This window comes from Sardina pilchardus, chromosome 17, assembly GCF_963854185.1.
Source record: "Sardina pilchardus chromosome 17, fSarPil1.1, whole genome shotgun sequence".
Classification (NCBI taxonomy): Eukaryota; Metazoa; Chordata; class Actinopteri; order Clupeiformes; family Clupeidae; genus Sardina; species Sardina pilchardus.
The window spans coordinates 634540-647727 of NC_085010.1; the positions used below are offsets into that span (position 1 = coordinate 634540).

General features: G+C 42.8%; 7 non-coding genes across 7 annotated transcripts; all 7 read right to left on the reverse strand.

Moving 5' to 3' along the window:
• Positions 1-1115: 1115 nt before the first annotated feature.
• On the reverse strand, positions 1116-1234 carry LOC134063029 (5S ribosomal RNA). The gene has a single exon (XR_009935804.1). It is a non-coding gene; the product is annotated as a 5S ribosomal RNA (ribosomal RNA).
• Positions 1235-2875: 1641 nt separating this feature from the next.
• Positions 2876-2994, reverse strand: LOC134063030 (5S ribosomal RNA). Its single transcript, XR_009935805.1, has one exon. It is a non-coding gene; the product is annotated as a 5S ribosomal RNA (ribosomal RNA).
• A 1637-nt stretch (positions 2995-4631) lies between these two features.
• On the reverse strand, positions 4632-4750 carry LOC134063031 (5S ribosomal RNA). The gene has a single exon (XR_009935806.1). It is a non-coding gene; the product is annotated as a 5S ribosomal RNA (ribosomal RNA).
• A 1642-nt stretch (positions 4751-6392) lies between these two features.
• LOC134063032 (5S ribosomal RNA) lies at positions 6393-6511 on the reverse strand. Its single transcript, XR_009935807.1, has one exon. It is a non-coding gene; the product is annotated as a 5S ribosomal RNA (ribosomal RNA).
• Positions 6512-8148: 1637 nt separating this feature from the next.
• On the reverse strand, positions 8149-8267 carry LOC134063033 (5S ribosomal RNA). The gene has a single exon (XR_009935808.1). It is a non-coding gene; the product is annotated as a 5S ribosomal RNA (ribosomal RNA).
• Positions 8268-9904: 1637 nt separating this feature from the next.
• On the reverse strand, positions 9905-10023 carry LOC134063034 (5S ribosomal RNA). The gene has a single exon (XR_009935809.1). It is a non-coding gene; the product is annotated as a 5S ribosomal RNA (ribosomal RNA).
• A 1649-nt stretch (positions 10024-11672) lies between these two features.
• Positions 11673-11791, reverse strand: LOC134063035 (5S ribosomal RNA). The gene has a single exon (XR_009935810.1). It is a non-coding gene; the product is annotated as a 5S ribosomal RNA (ribosomal RNA).
• Between the last annotated feature and the right edge of the window lie 1397 nt (positions 11792-13188).

The window sequence follows — 13188 nt, forward strand, 5'->3', positions numbered from 1 at the left end:
AAAATAAAAAAAAAAATCCTTTTTTTAAGCGGAGCGAAAACACAGGGGATGTTTCATTGGAGAGAACAGCCCTAATTTACAATTCATGAAATATAAGCTTCGTTTTAGAAACGTAGCCTCTCAATGAAAACAACGTACACATACCGGTCGGGATGCAGACGCTCCGAGTTGGGTCTCTGGCCAGTTAGGATTGCGCCTTCAGGTCATGTGTTGTGAAGAGGGTTGTTTCATGGATCCGCTTTGCTTCAACTTCGCCACGGAGAAAGTAAAAACAACTGCTCCAACTGCAGTTATCTACTGGTGTGCTAGAGTCACTGGCAGCCAATGATCCATACATGTCCACAAATGTACACTAACGACGGAAAGCGTGGCGCTCCCTCCGGCGACGGAGACGTGAATGAGCGCTTCTCCTTAGCGCACGGTTTATATAGGCCTTATACGTAATAGTAGACACACGTCAATCGAATGCTGCATCTAATACGACAACATAGGCTATGTAGTAGCAACTGCTGTCAAGCAAAACTTCATGAAGCACGCTGATATTAGCTTTTCAAATATCAATTCGCTGTGCGTAAAAACAGGAACTTTGGTCACTCGCTCTACTCGGACATCCTGAAACGAGTAACCTACAGTTGTTCAGGAAAACACCACAATATCTGGGATGTCGACAGCCATGCAGACTGTAGGCTATTATCCATACTCAGGCAGTGTTGAAAAAATGACTTTGCAGCTCTTGGGCGAATGAACACAGCGAGACCGGGAATTGTACAAAACGGTGAAAACTAAAGGGACATAGAAAACAAAGCTGTCACCCCCAAAAAATAAGCTAAACATTCCAGATGAAAACAAGCACTAAAACTCCCCCAATCCGCCAACTGTTGACAGTCAACTCGTGCAATTTTGTTCGACCTGTTGCTGGCTTAGCCTATATTTCCTACCTATGCATTTAGTTAGTTATTTATTTATTTATTTATTTATTTATTTATTTATTTATTTAGCTTTCAAACGGAGGAAGCAAATATTCAAAGGGGTTGGAACATCTACGTACTAGGGAGCAGGCACGCACAGACAGACAGCCTGAAAAAAAAAAAGTTGCACTGGCTGATGGAGAGAAAAGCTTACGGCACCTGGTATTCCCAGGCGGTCTCCCATCCAAGTACTAACCAGGCCCGACGCTGCTTAGCTTCCGAGATCGGACGAGATCGGGCGTGTTCAGCGTGGTATGGCCGTAAGCGAAAGCAACCGGCCAAAGTAACCTACTTAAAGCTCCCCAACCCGGGTTGGAGACGCGTGTGTTGTGAAAGGTGAGGTACGCTACAGTATGTGTTCATGAAAACAAGGGCGCATTTTCCGCGTGGAGTTCAACTTTGAAAGTGAAGAATACAACAAATGGCATTTAAAACTTGGTAACATTTCCAATAACTGTTCCTTCTTTATCCTAAAAACGAAGGGTACTGACAGAAGAGTTTGGTTAGGCAAGTGCATATACTTTACTCACAGTTCAACACACATAGGGCAGCTTTATCTCTGATTAAAACGCTCACAGATTTGTTTAGAAGCTAAAGAAATTGTAATGGTGACATAGCATGGCAAAAACCACTTGGTGTACACCATTTGAAACTACCACAAGTAAATTAGAAAACGTCACTGGAGTAAAAAAAAAAAAAAAAGCTCAGCTTTTCAAACAAAGATGATACTCAAAGCTAAGGAGAGAAATCAGTGTCTGGCCATGCATGAGAATATAAAACCACTAAGTATTTGATGGGATATAAAAAATAAAATAAAAAATCCTTTTTTTAAGCGGAGCGAAAACACAGGGGATGTTTCATTGGAGAGAACAACCCTAATTTACAATTCATGAAATATAAGCTTCGTTTTAGAAACGTAGCCTCTCAATGAAAACAACGTACACATACCGGTCGGGATGCAGACGCTCCGAGTTGGGTCTCTGGCCAGTTAGGATTGCGCCTTCAGGTCATGTGTTGTGAAGAGGGTTGTTTCATGGATCCGCTTTGCTTCAACTTCGCCACGGAGAAAGTAAAAACAACTGCTCCAACTGCAGTTCTCTACTGGTGTGCTAGAGTCACTGGCAGCCAATGATCCATACATGTCCACAAATGTACACTAACGACGGAAAGCGTGGCGCTCCCTCCGGCGACGGAGACGTGAATGAGCGCTTCTCCTTAGCGCACGGTTTATATAGGCCTTATACGTAATAGTAGACACACGTCAATCGAATGCTGCATCTAATACGACAACATAGGCTATGTAGTAGCAACTGCTGTCAAGCAAAACTTCATGAAGCACGCTGATATTAGCTTTTCAAATATCAATTCGCTGTGCGTAAAAACAGGAACTTTGGTCACTCGCTCTACTCGGACATCCTGAAACGAGTAACCTACAGTTGTTCAGGAAAACACCACAATATCTGGGATGTCGACAGCCATGCAGACTGTAGGCTATTATCCATACTCAGGCAGTGTTGAAAAAATGACTTTGCAGCTCTTGGGCGAATGAACACAGCGAGACCGGGAATTGTACAAAACGGTGAAAACTAAAGGGACATAGAAAACAAAGCTGTCACCCCCAAAAAATAAGCTAAACATTCCAGATGAAAACAAGCACTAAAACTCCCCCAATCCGCCAACTGTTGACAGTCAACTCGTGCAATTTTGTTCGACCTGTTGCTGGCTTAGCCTATATTTCCTACCTATGCATTTAGTTATTTATTTATTTATTTATTTATTTATTTATTTAGCTTTCAAACGGAGGAAGCAAATATTCAAAGGGGTTGGAACATCTACGTACTAGGGAGCAGGCACGCACAGACAGACAGCCTGAAAAAAAAAAAGTTGCACTGGCTGATGGAGAGAAAAGCTTACGGCACCTGGTATTCCCAGGCGGTCTCCCATCCAAGTACTAACCAGGCCCGACGCTGCTTAGCTTCCGAGATCGGACGAGATCGGGCGTGTTCAGCGTGGTATGGCCGTAAGCGAAAGCAACCGGCCAAAGTAACCTACTTAAAGCTCCCCAACCCGGGTTGGAGACGCGTGTGTTGTGAAAGGTGAGGTACGCTACAGTATGTGTTCATGAAAACAAGGGCGCATTTTCCGCGTGGAGTTCAACTTTGAAAGTGAAGAATACAACAAATGGCATTTAAAACTTGGTAACATTTCCAATAACTGTTCCTTCTTTATCCTAAAAACGAAGGGTACTGACAGAAGAGTTTGGTTAGGCAAGTGCATATACTTTACTCACAGTTCAACACACATAGGGCAGCTTTATCTCTGATTAAAACGCTCACAGATTTGTTTAGAAGCTAAAGAAATTGTAATGGTGACATAGCATGGCAAAAACCACTTGGTGTACACCATTTGAAACTACCACAAGTAAATTAGAAAACGTCACTGGAGTAAAAAAAAAAAAAAAAGCTCAGCTTTTCAAACAAAGATGATACTCAAAGCTAAGGAGAGAAATCAGTGTCTGGCCATGCATGAGAATATAAAACCACTAAGTATTTGATGGGATATAAAAAATAAAATAAAAAATCCTTTTTTTAAGCGGAGCGAAAACACAGGGGATGTTTCATTGGAGAGAACAACCCTAATTTACAATTCATGAAATATAAGCTTCGTTTTAGAAACGTAGCCTCTCAATGAAAACAACGTACACATACCGGTCGGGATGCAGACGCTCCGAGTTGGGTCTCTGGCCAGTTAGGATTGCGCCTTCAGGTCATGTGTTGTGAAGAGGGTTGTTTCATGGATCCGCTTTGCTTCAACTTCGCCACGGAGAAAGTAAAAACAACTGCTCCAACTGCAGTTCTCTACTGGTGTGCTAGAGTCACTGGCAGCCAATGATCCATACATGTCCACAAATGTACACTAACGACGGAAAGCGTGGCGCTCCCTCCGGCGACGGAGACGTGAATGAGCGCTTCTCCTTAGCGCACGGTTTATATAGGCCTTATACGTAATAGTAGACACACGTCAATCGAATGCTGCATCTAATACGACAACATAGGCTATGTAGTAGCAACTGCTGTCAAGCAAAACTTCATGAAGCACGCTGATATTAGCTTTTCAAATATCAATTCGCTGTGCGTAAAAACAGGAACTTTGGTCACTCGCTCTACTCGGACATCCTGAAACGAGTAACCTACAGTTGTTCAGGAAAACACCACAATATCTGGGATGTCGACAGCCATGCAGACTGTAGGCTAATATCCATACTCAGGCAGTGTTGAAAAAATGACTTTGCAGCTCTTGGGCGAATGAACACAGCGAGACCGGGAATTGTACAAAACGGTGAAAACTAAAGGGACATAGAAAACAAAGCTGTCACCCCCAAAAAATAAGCTAAACATTCCAGATGAAAACAAGCACTAAAACTCCCCCAATCCGCCAACTGTTGACAGTCAACTCGTGCAATTTTGTTCGACCTGTTGCTGGCTTAGCCTATATTTCCTACCTATGCATTTAGTTATTTATTTATTTATTTATTTATTTATTTTGCTTTCAAACGGAGGAAGCAAATATTCAAAGGGGTTGGAACATCTACGTACTAGGGAGCAGGCACGCACAGACAGACAGCCTGAAAAAAAAAAAGTTGCACTGGCTGATGGAGAGAAAAGCTTACGGCACCTGGTATTCCCAGGCGGTCTCCCATCCAAGTACTAACCAGGCCCGACGCTGCTTAGCTTCCGAGATCGGACGAGATCGGGCGTGTTCAGCGTGGTATGGCCGTAAGCGAAAGCAACCGGCCAAAGTAACGTACTTAAAGCTCCCCAACCCGGGTTGGAGACGCGTGTGTTGTGAAAGGTGAGGTACGCTACAGTATGTGTTCATGAAAACAAGGGCGCATTTTCCGCGTGGAGTTCAACTTTGAAAGTGAAGAATACAACAAATGGCATTTAAAACTTGGTAACATTTCCAATAACTGTTCCTTCTTTATCCTAAAAACGAAGGGTACTGACAGAAGAGTTTGGTTAGGCAAGTGCATATACTTTACTCACAGTTCAACACACATAGGGCAGCTTTATCTCTGATTAAAACGCTCACAGATTTGTTTAGAAGCTAAAGAAATTGTAATGGTGACATAGCATGGCAAAAACCACTTGGTGTACACCATTTGAAACTACCACAAGTAAATTAGAAAACGTCACTGGAGTAAAAAAAAAAAAAAAAGCTCAGCTTTTCAAACAAAGATGATACTCAAAGCTAAGGAGAGAAATCAGTGTCTGGCCATGCATGAGAATATAAAACCACTAAGTATTTGATGGGATATAAAAAATAAAATAAAAAATCCTTTTTTTAAGCGGAGCGAAAACACAGGGGATGTTTCATTGGAGAGAACAACCCTAATTTACAATTCATGAAATATAAGCTTCGTTTTAGAAACGTAGCCTCTCAATGAAAACAACGTACACATACCGGTCGGGATGCAGACGCTCCGAGTTGGGTCTCTGGCCAGTTAGGATTGCGCCTTCAGGTCATGTGTTGTGAAGAGGGTTGTTTCATGGATCCGCTTTGCTTCAACTTCGCCACGGAGAAAGTAAAAACAACTGCTCCAACTGCAGTTCTCTACTGGTGTGCTAGAGTCACTGGCAGCCAATGATCCATACATGTCCACAAATGTACACTAACGACGGAAAGCGTGGCGCTCCCTCCGGCGACGGAGACGTGAATGAGCGCTTCTCCTTAGCGCACGGTTTATATAGGCCTTATACGTAATAGTAGACACACGTCAATCGAATGCTGCATCTAATACGACAACATAGGCTATGTAGTAGCAACTGCTGTCAAGCAAAACTTCATGAAGCACGCTGATATTAGCTTTTCAAATATCAATTCGCTGTGCGTAAAAACAGGAACTTTGGTCACTCGCTCTACTCGGACATCCTGAAACGAGTAACCTACAGTTGTTCAGGAAAACTAAACACCACAATATCTGGGATGTCGACAGCCATGCAGACTGTAGGCTATTATCCATACTCAGGCAGTGTTGAAAAAATGACTTTGCAGCTCTTGGGCGAATGAACACAGCGAGACCGGGAATTGTACAAAACGGTGAAAACTAAAGGGACATAGAAAACAAAGCTGTCACCCCCCAAAAATAAGCTAAACATTCCAGATGAAAACAAGCACTAAAACTCCCCCAATCCGCCAACTGTTGACAGTCAACTCGTGCAATTTTGTTCGACCTGTTGCTGGCTTAGCCTATATTTCCTACCTATGCATTTAGTTATTTATTTATTTATTTATTTATTTATTTTGCTTTCAAACGGAGGAAGCAAATATTCAAAGGGGTTGGAACATCTACGTACTAGGGAGCAGGCACGCACAGACAGACAGCCTGAAAAAAAAAAAGTTGCACTGGCTGATGGAGAGAAAAGCTTACGGCACCTGGTATTCCCAGGCGGTCTCCCATCCAAGTACTAACCAGGCCCGACGCTGCTTAGCTTCCGAGATCGGACGAGATCGGGCGTGTTCAGCGTGGTATGGCCGTAAGCGAAAGCAACCGGCCAAAGTAACCTACTTAAAGCTCCCCAACCCGGGTTGGAGACGCGTGTGTTGTGAAAGGTGAGGTACGCTACAGTATGTGTTCATGAAAACAAGGGCGCATTTTCCGCGTGGAGTTCAACTTTGAAAGTGAAGAATACAACAAATGGCATTTAAAACTTGGTAACATTTCCAATAACTGTTCCTTCTTTATCCTAAAAACGAAGGGTACTGACAGAAGAGTTTGGTTAGGCAAGTGCATATACTTTACTCACAGTTCAACACACATAGGGCAGCTTTATCTCTGATTAAAACGCTCACAGATTTGTTTAGAAGCTAAAGAAATTGTAATGGTGACATAGCATGGCAAAAACCACTTGGTGTACACCATTTGAAACTACCACAAGTAAATTAGAAAACGTCACTGGAGTAAAAAAAAAAAAAAAAGCTCAGCTTTTCAAACAAAGATGATACTCAAAGCTAAGGAGAGAAATCAGTGTCTGGCCATGCATGAGAATATAAAACCACTAAGTATTTGATGGGATATAAAAAATAAAAAAAAAAATCCTTTTTTTAAGCGGAGCGAAAACACAGGGGATGTTTCATTGGAGAGAACAGCCCTAATTTACAATTCATGAAATATAAGCTTCGTTTTAGAAACGTAGCCTCTCAATGAAAACAACGTACACATACCGGTCGGGATGCAGACGCTCCGAGTTGGGTCTCTGGCCAGTTAGGATTGCGCCTTCAGGTCATGTGTTGTGAAGAGGGTTGTTTCATGGATCCGCTTTGCTTCAACTTCGCCACGGAGAAAGTAAAAACAACTGCTCCAACTGCAGTTCTCTACTGGTGTGCTAGAGTCACTGGCAGCCAATGATCCATACATGTCCACAAATGTACACTAACGACGGAAAGCGTGGCGCTCCCTCCGGCGACGGAGACGTGAATGAGCGCTTCTCCTTAGCGCACGGTTTATATAGGCCTTATACGTAATAGTAGACACACGTCAATCGAATGCTGCATCTAATACGACAACATAGGCTATGTAGTAGCAACTGCTGTCAAGCAAAACTTCATGAAGCACGCTGATATTAGCTTTTCAAATATCAATTCGCTGTGCGTAAAAACAGGAACTTTGGTCACTCGCTCTACTCGGACATCCTGAAACGAGTAACCTACAGTTGTTCAGGAAAACACCACAATATCTGGGATGTCGACAGCCATGCAGACTGTAGGCTATTATCCATACTCAGGCAGTGTTGAAAAAATGACTTTGCAGCTCTTGGGCGAATGAACACAGCGAGACCGGGAATTGTACAAAACGGTGAAAACTAAAGGGACATAGAAAACAAAGCTGTCACCCCCCAAAAATAAGCTAAACATTCCAGATGAAAACAAGCACTAAAACTCCCCCAATCCGCCAACTGTTGACAGTCAACTCGTGCAATTTTGTTCGACCTGTTGCTGGCTTAGCCTATATTTCCTACCTATGCATTTAGTTATTTATTTATTTATTTATTTATTTATTTTGCTTTCAAACGGAGGAAGCAAATATTCAAAGGGGTTGGAACATCTACGTACTAGGGAGCAGGCACGCACAGACAGACAGCCTGAAAAAAAAAAAGTTGCACTGGCTGATGGAGAGAAAAGCTTACGGCACCTGGTATTCCCAGGCGGTCTCCCATCCAAGTACTAACCAGGCCCGACGCTGCTTAGCTTCCGAGATCGGACGAGATCGGGCGTGTTCAGCGTGGTATGGCCGTAAGCGAAAGCAACCGGCCAAAGTAACCTACTTAAAGCTCCCCAACCCGGGTTGGAGACGCGTGTGTTGTGAAAGGTGAGGTACGCTACAGTATGTGTTCATGAAAACAAGGGCGCATTTTCCGCGTGGAGTTCAACTTTGAAAGTGAAGAATACAACAAATGGCATTTAAAACTTGGTAACATTTCCAATAACTGTTCCTTCTTTATCCTAAAAACGAAGGGTACTGACAGAAGAGTTTGGTTAGGCAAGTGCATATACTTTACTCACAGTTCAACACACATAGGGCAGCTTTATCTCTGATTAAAACGCTCACAGATTTGTTTAGAAGCTAAAGAAATTGTAATGGTGACATAGCATGGCAAAAACCACTTGGTGTACACCATTTGAAACTACCACAAGTAAATTAGAAAACGTCACTGGAGTAAAAAAAAAAAAAAAAGCTCAGCTTTTCAAACAAAGATGATACTCAAAGCTAAGGAGAGAAATCAGTGTCTGGCCATGCATGAGAATATAAAACCACTAAGTATTTGATGGGATATAAAAAATAAAAAAAAAAATCCTTTTTTTAAGCGGAGCGAAAACACAGGGGATGTTTCATTGGAGAGAACAGCCCTAATTTACAATTCATGAAATATAAGCTTCGTTTTAGAAACGTAGCCTCTCAATGAAAACAACGTACACATACCGGTCGGGATGCAGACGCTCCGAGTTGGGTCTCTGGCCAGTTAGGATTGCGCCTTCAGGTCATGTGTTGTGAAGAGGGTTGTTTCATGGATCCGCTTTGCTTCAACTTCGCCACGGAGAAAGTAAAAACAACTGCTCCAACTGCAGTTCTCTACTGGTGTGCTAGAGTCACTGGCAGCCAATGATCCATACATGTCCACAAATGTACACTAACGACGGAAAGCGTGGCGCTCCCTCCGGCGACGGAGACGTGAATGAGCGCTTCTCCTTAGCGCACGGTTTATATAGGCCTTATACGTAATAGTAGACACACGTCAATCGAATGCTGCATCTAATACGACAACATAGGCTATGTAGTAGCAACTGCTGTCAAGCAAAACTTCATGAAGCACGCTGATATTAGCTTTTCAAATATCAATTCGCTGTGCGTAAAAACAGGAACTTTGGTCACTCGCTCTACTCGGACATCCTGAAACGAGTAACCTACAGTTGTTCAGGAAAACACCACAATATCTGGGATGTCGACAGCCATGCAGACTGTAGGCTATTATCCATACTCAGGCAGTGTTGAAAAAATGACTTTGCAGCTCTTGGGCGAATGAACACAGCGAGACCGGGAATTGTACAAAACGGTGAAAACTAAAGGGACATAGAAAACAAAGCTGTCACCCCCAAAAAATAAGCTAAACATTCCAGATGAAAACAAGCACTAAAACTCCCCCAATCCGCCAACTGTTGACAGTCAACTCGTGCAATTTTGTTCGACCTGTTGCTGGCTTAGCCTATATTTCCTACCTATGCATTTAGTTATTTATTTATTTATTTATTTATTTATTTTGCTTTCAAACGGAGGAAGCAAATATTCAAAGGGGTTGGAACATCTACGTACTAGGGAGCAGGCACGCACAGACAGACAGCCTGAAAAAAAAAAAGTTGCACTGGCTGATGGAGAGAAAAGCTTACGGCACCTGGTATTCCCAGGCGGTCTCCCATCCAAGTACTAACCAGGCCCGACGCTGCTTAGCTTCCGAGATCGGACGAGATCGGGCGTGTTCAGCGTGGTATGGCCGTAAGCGAAAGCAACCGGCCAAAGTAACCTACTTAAAGCTCCCCAACCCGGGTTGGAGACGCGTGTGTTGTGAAAGGTGAGGTACGCTACAGTATGTGTTCATGAAAACAAGGGCGCATTTTCCGCGTGGAGTTCAACTTTGAAAGTGAAGAATACAACAAATGGCATTTAAAACTTGGTAACATTTCCAATAACTGTTCCTTCTTTATCCTAAAAACGAAGGGTACTGACAGAAGAGTTTGGTTAGGCAAGTGCATATACTTTACTCACAGTTCAACACACATAGGGCAGCTTTATCTCTGATTAAAACGCTCACAGATTTGTTTAGAAGCTAAAGAAATTGTAATGGTGACATAGCATGGCAAAAACCACTTGGTGTACACCATTTGAAACTACCACAAGTAAATTAGAAAACGTCACTGGAGTAAAAAAAAAAAAAAAAGCTCAGCTTTTCAAACAAAGATGATACTCAAAGCTAAGGAGAGAAATCAGTGTCTGGCCATGCATGAGAATATAAAACCACTAAGTATTTGATGGGATATAAAAAATAAAAAAAAAAATCCTTTTTTTAAGCGGAGCGAAAACACAGGGGATGTTTCATTGGAGAGAACAGCCCTAATTTACAATTCATGAAATATAAGCTTCGTTTTAGAAACGTAGCCTCTCAATGAAAACAACGTACACATACCGGTCGGGATGCAGACGCTCCGAGTTGGGTCTCTGGCCAGTTAGGATTGCGCCTTCAGGTCATGTGTTGTGAAGAGGGTTGTTTCATGGATCCGCTTTGCTTCAACTTCGCCACGGAGAAAGTAAAAACAACTGCTCCAACTGCAGTTCTCTACTGGTGTGCTAGAGTCACTGGCAGCCAATGATCCATACATGTCCACAAATGTACACTAACGACGGAAAGCGTGGCGCTCCCTCCGGCGACGGAGACGTGAATGAGCGCTTCTCCTTAGCGCACGGTTTATATAGGCCTTATACGTAATAGTAGACACACGTCAATCGAATGCTGCATCTAATACGACAACATAGGCTATGTAGTAGCAACTGCTGTCAAGCAAAACTTCATGAAGCACGCTGATATTAGCTTTTCAAATATCAATTCGCTGTGCGTAAAAACAGGAACTTTGGTCACTCGCTCTACTCGGACATCCTGAAACGAGTAACCTACAGTTGTTCAGGAAAACACCACAATATCTGGGATGTCGACAGCCATGCAGACTGTAGGCTATTATCCATACTCAGGCAGTGTTGAAAAAATGACTTTGCAGCTCTTGGGCGAATGAACACAGCGAGACCGGGAATTGTACAAAACGGTGAAAACTAAAGGGACATAGAAAACAAAGCTGTCACCCCCAAAAAATAAGCTAAACATTCCAGATGAAAACAAGCACTAAAACTCCCCCAATCCGCCAACTGTTGACAGTCAACTCGTGCAATTTTGTTCGACCTGTTGCTGGCTTAGCCTATATTTCCTACCTATGCATTTAGTTATTTATTTATTTATTTATTTATTTATTTATTTATTTATTTAGCTTTCAAACGGAGGAAGCAAATATTCAAAGGGGTTGGAACATCTACGTACTAGGGAGCAGGCACGCACAGACAGACAGCCTGAAAAAAAAAAAGTTGCACTGGCTGATGGAGAGAAAAGCTTACGGCACCTGGTATTCCCAGGCGGTCTCCCATCCAAGTACTAACCAGGCCCGACGCTGCTTAGCTTCCGAGATCGGACGAGATCGGGCGTGTTCAGCGTGGTATGGCCGTAAGCGAAAGCAACCGGCCAAAGTAACCTACTTAAAGCTCCCCAACCCGGGTTGGAGACGCGTGTGTTGTGAAAGGTGAGGTACGCTACAGTATGTGTTCATGAAAACAAGGGCGCATTTTCCGCGTGGAGTTCAACTTTGAAAGTGAAGAATACAACAAATGGCATTTAAAACTTGGTAACATTTCCAATAACTGTTCCTTCTTTATCCTAAAAACGAAGGGTACTGACAGAAGAGTTTGGTTAGGCAAGTGCATATACTTTACTCACAGTTCAACACACATAGGGCAGCTTTATCTCTGATTAAAACGCTCACAGATTTGTTTAGAAGCTAAAGAAATTGTAATGGTGACATAGCATGGCAAAAACCACTTGGTGTACACCATTTGAAACTACCACAAGTAAATTAGAAAACGTCACTGGAGTAAAAAAAAAAAAAAAAGCTCAGCTTTTCAAACAAAGATGATACTCAAAGCTAAGGAGAGAAATCAGTGTCTGGCCATGCATGAGAATATAAAACCACTAAGTATTTGATGGGATATAAAAAATAAAATAAAAAATCCTTTTTTTAAGCGGAGCGAAAACACAGGGGATGTTTCATTGGAGAGAACAACCCTAATTTACAATTCATGAAATATAAGCTTCGTTTTAGAAACGTAGCCTCTCAATGAAAACAACGTACACATACCGGTCGGGATGCAGACGCTCCGAGTTGGGTCTCTGGCCAGTTAGGATTGCGCCTTCAGGTCATGTGTTGTGAAGAGGGTTGTTTCATGGATCCGCTTTGCTTCAACTTCGCCACGGAGAAAGTAAAAACAACTGCTCCAACTGCAGTTCTCTACTGGTGTGCTAGAGTCACTGGCAGCCAATGATCCATACATGTCCACAAATGTACACTAACGACGGAAAGCGTGGCGCTCCCTCCGGCGACGGAGACGTGAATGAGCGCTTCTCCTTAGCGCACGGTTTATATAGGCCTTATACGTAATAGTAGACACACGTCAATCGAATGCTGCATCTAATACGACAACATAGGCTATGTAGTAGCAACTGCTGTCAAGCAAAACTTCATGAAGCACGCTGATATTAGCTTTTCAAATATCAATTCGCTGTGCGTAAAAACAGGAACTTTGGTCACTCGCTCTACTCGGACATCCTGAAACGAGTAACCTACAGTTGTTCAGGAAAACACCACAATATCTGGGATGTCGACAGCCATGCAGACTGTAGGCTATTATCCATACTCAGGCAGTGTTGAAAAAATGACTTTGCAGCTCTTGGGCGAATGAACACAGCGAGACCGGGAATTGTACAAAACGGTGAAAACTAAAGGGACATAAAAAACAAAGCTGTCACCCCCAAAAAATAAGCTAAACATTCCAGATGAAAACAAGCACTAAAAC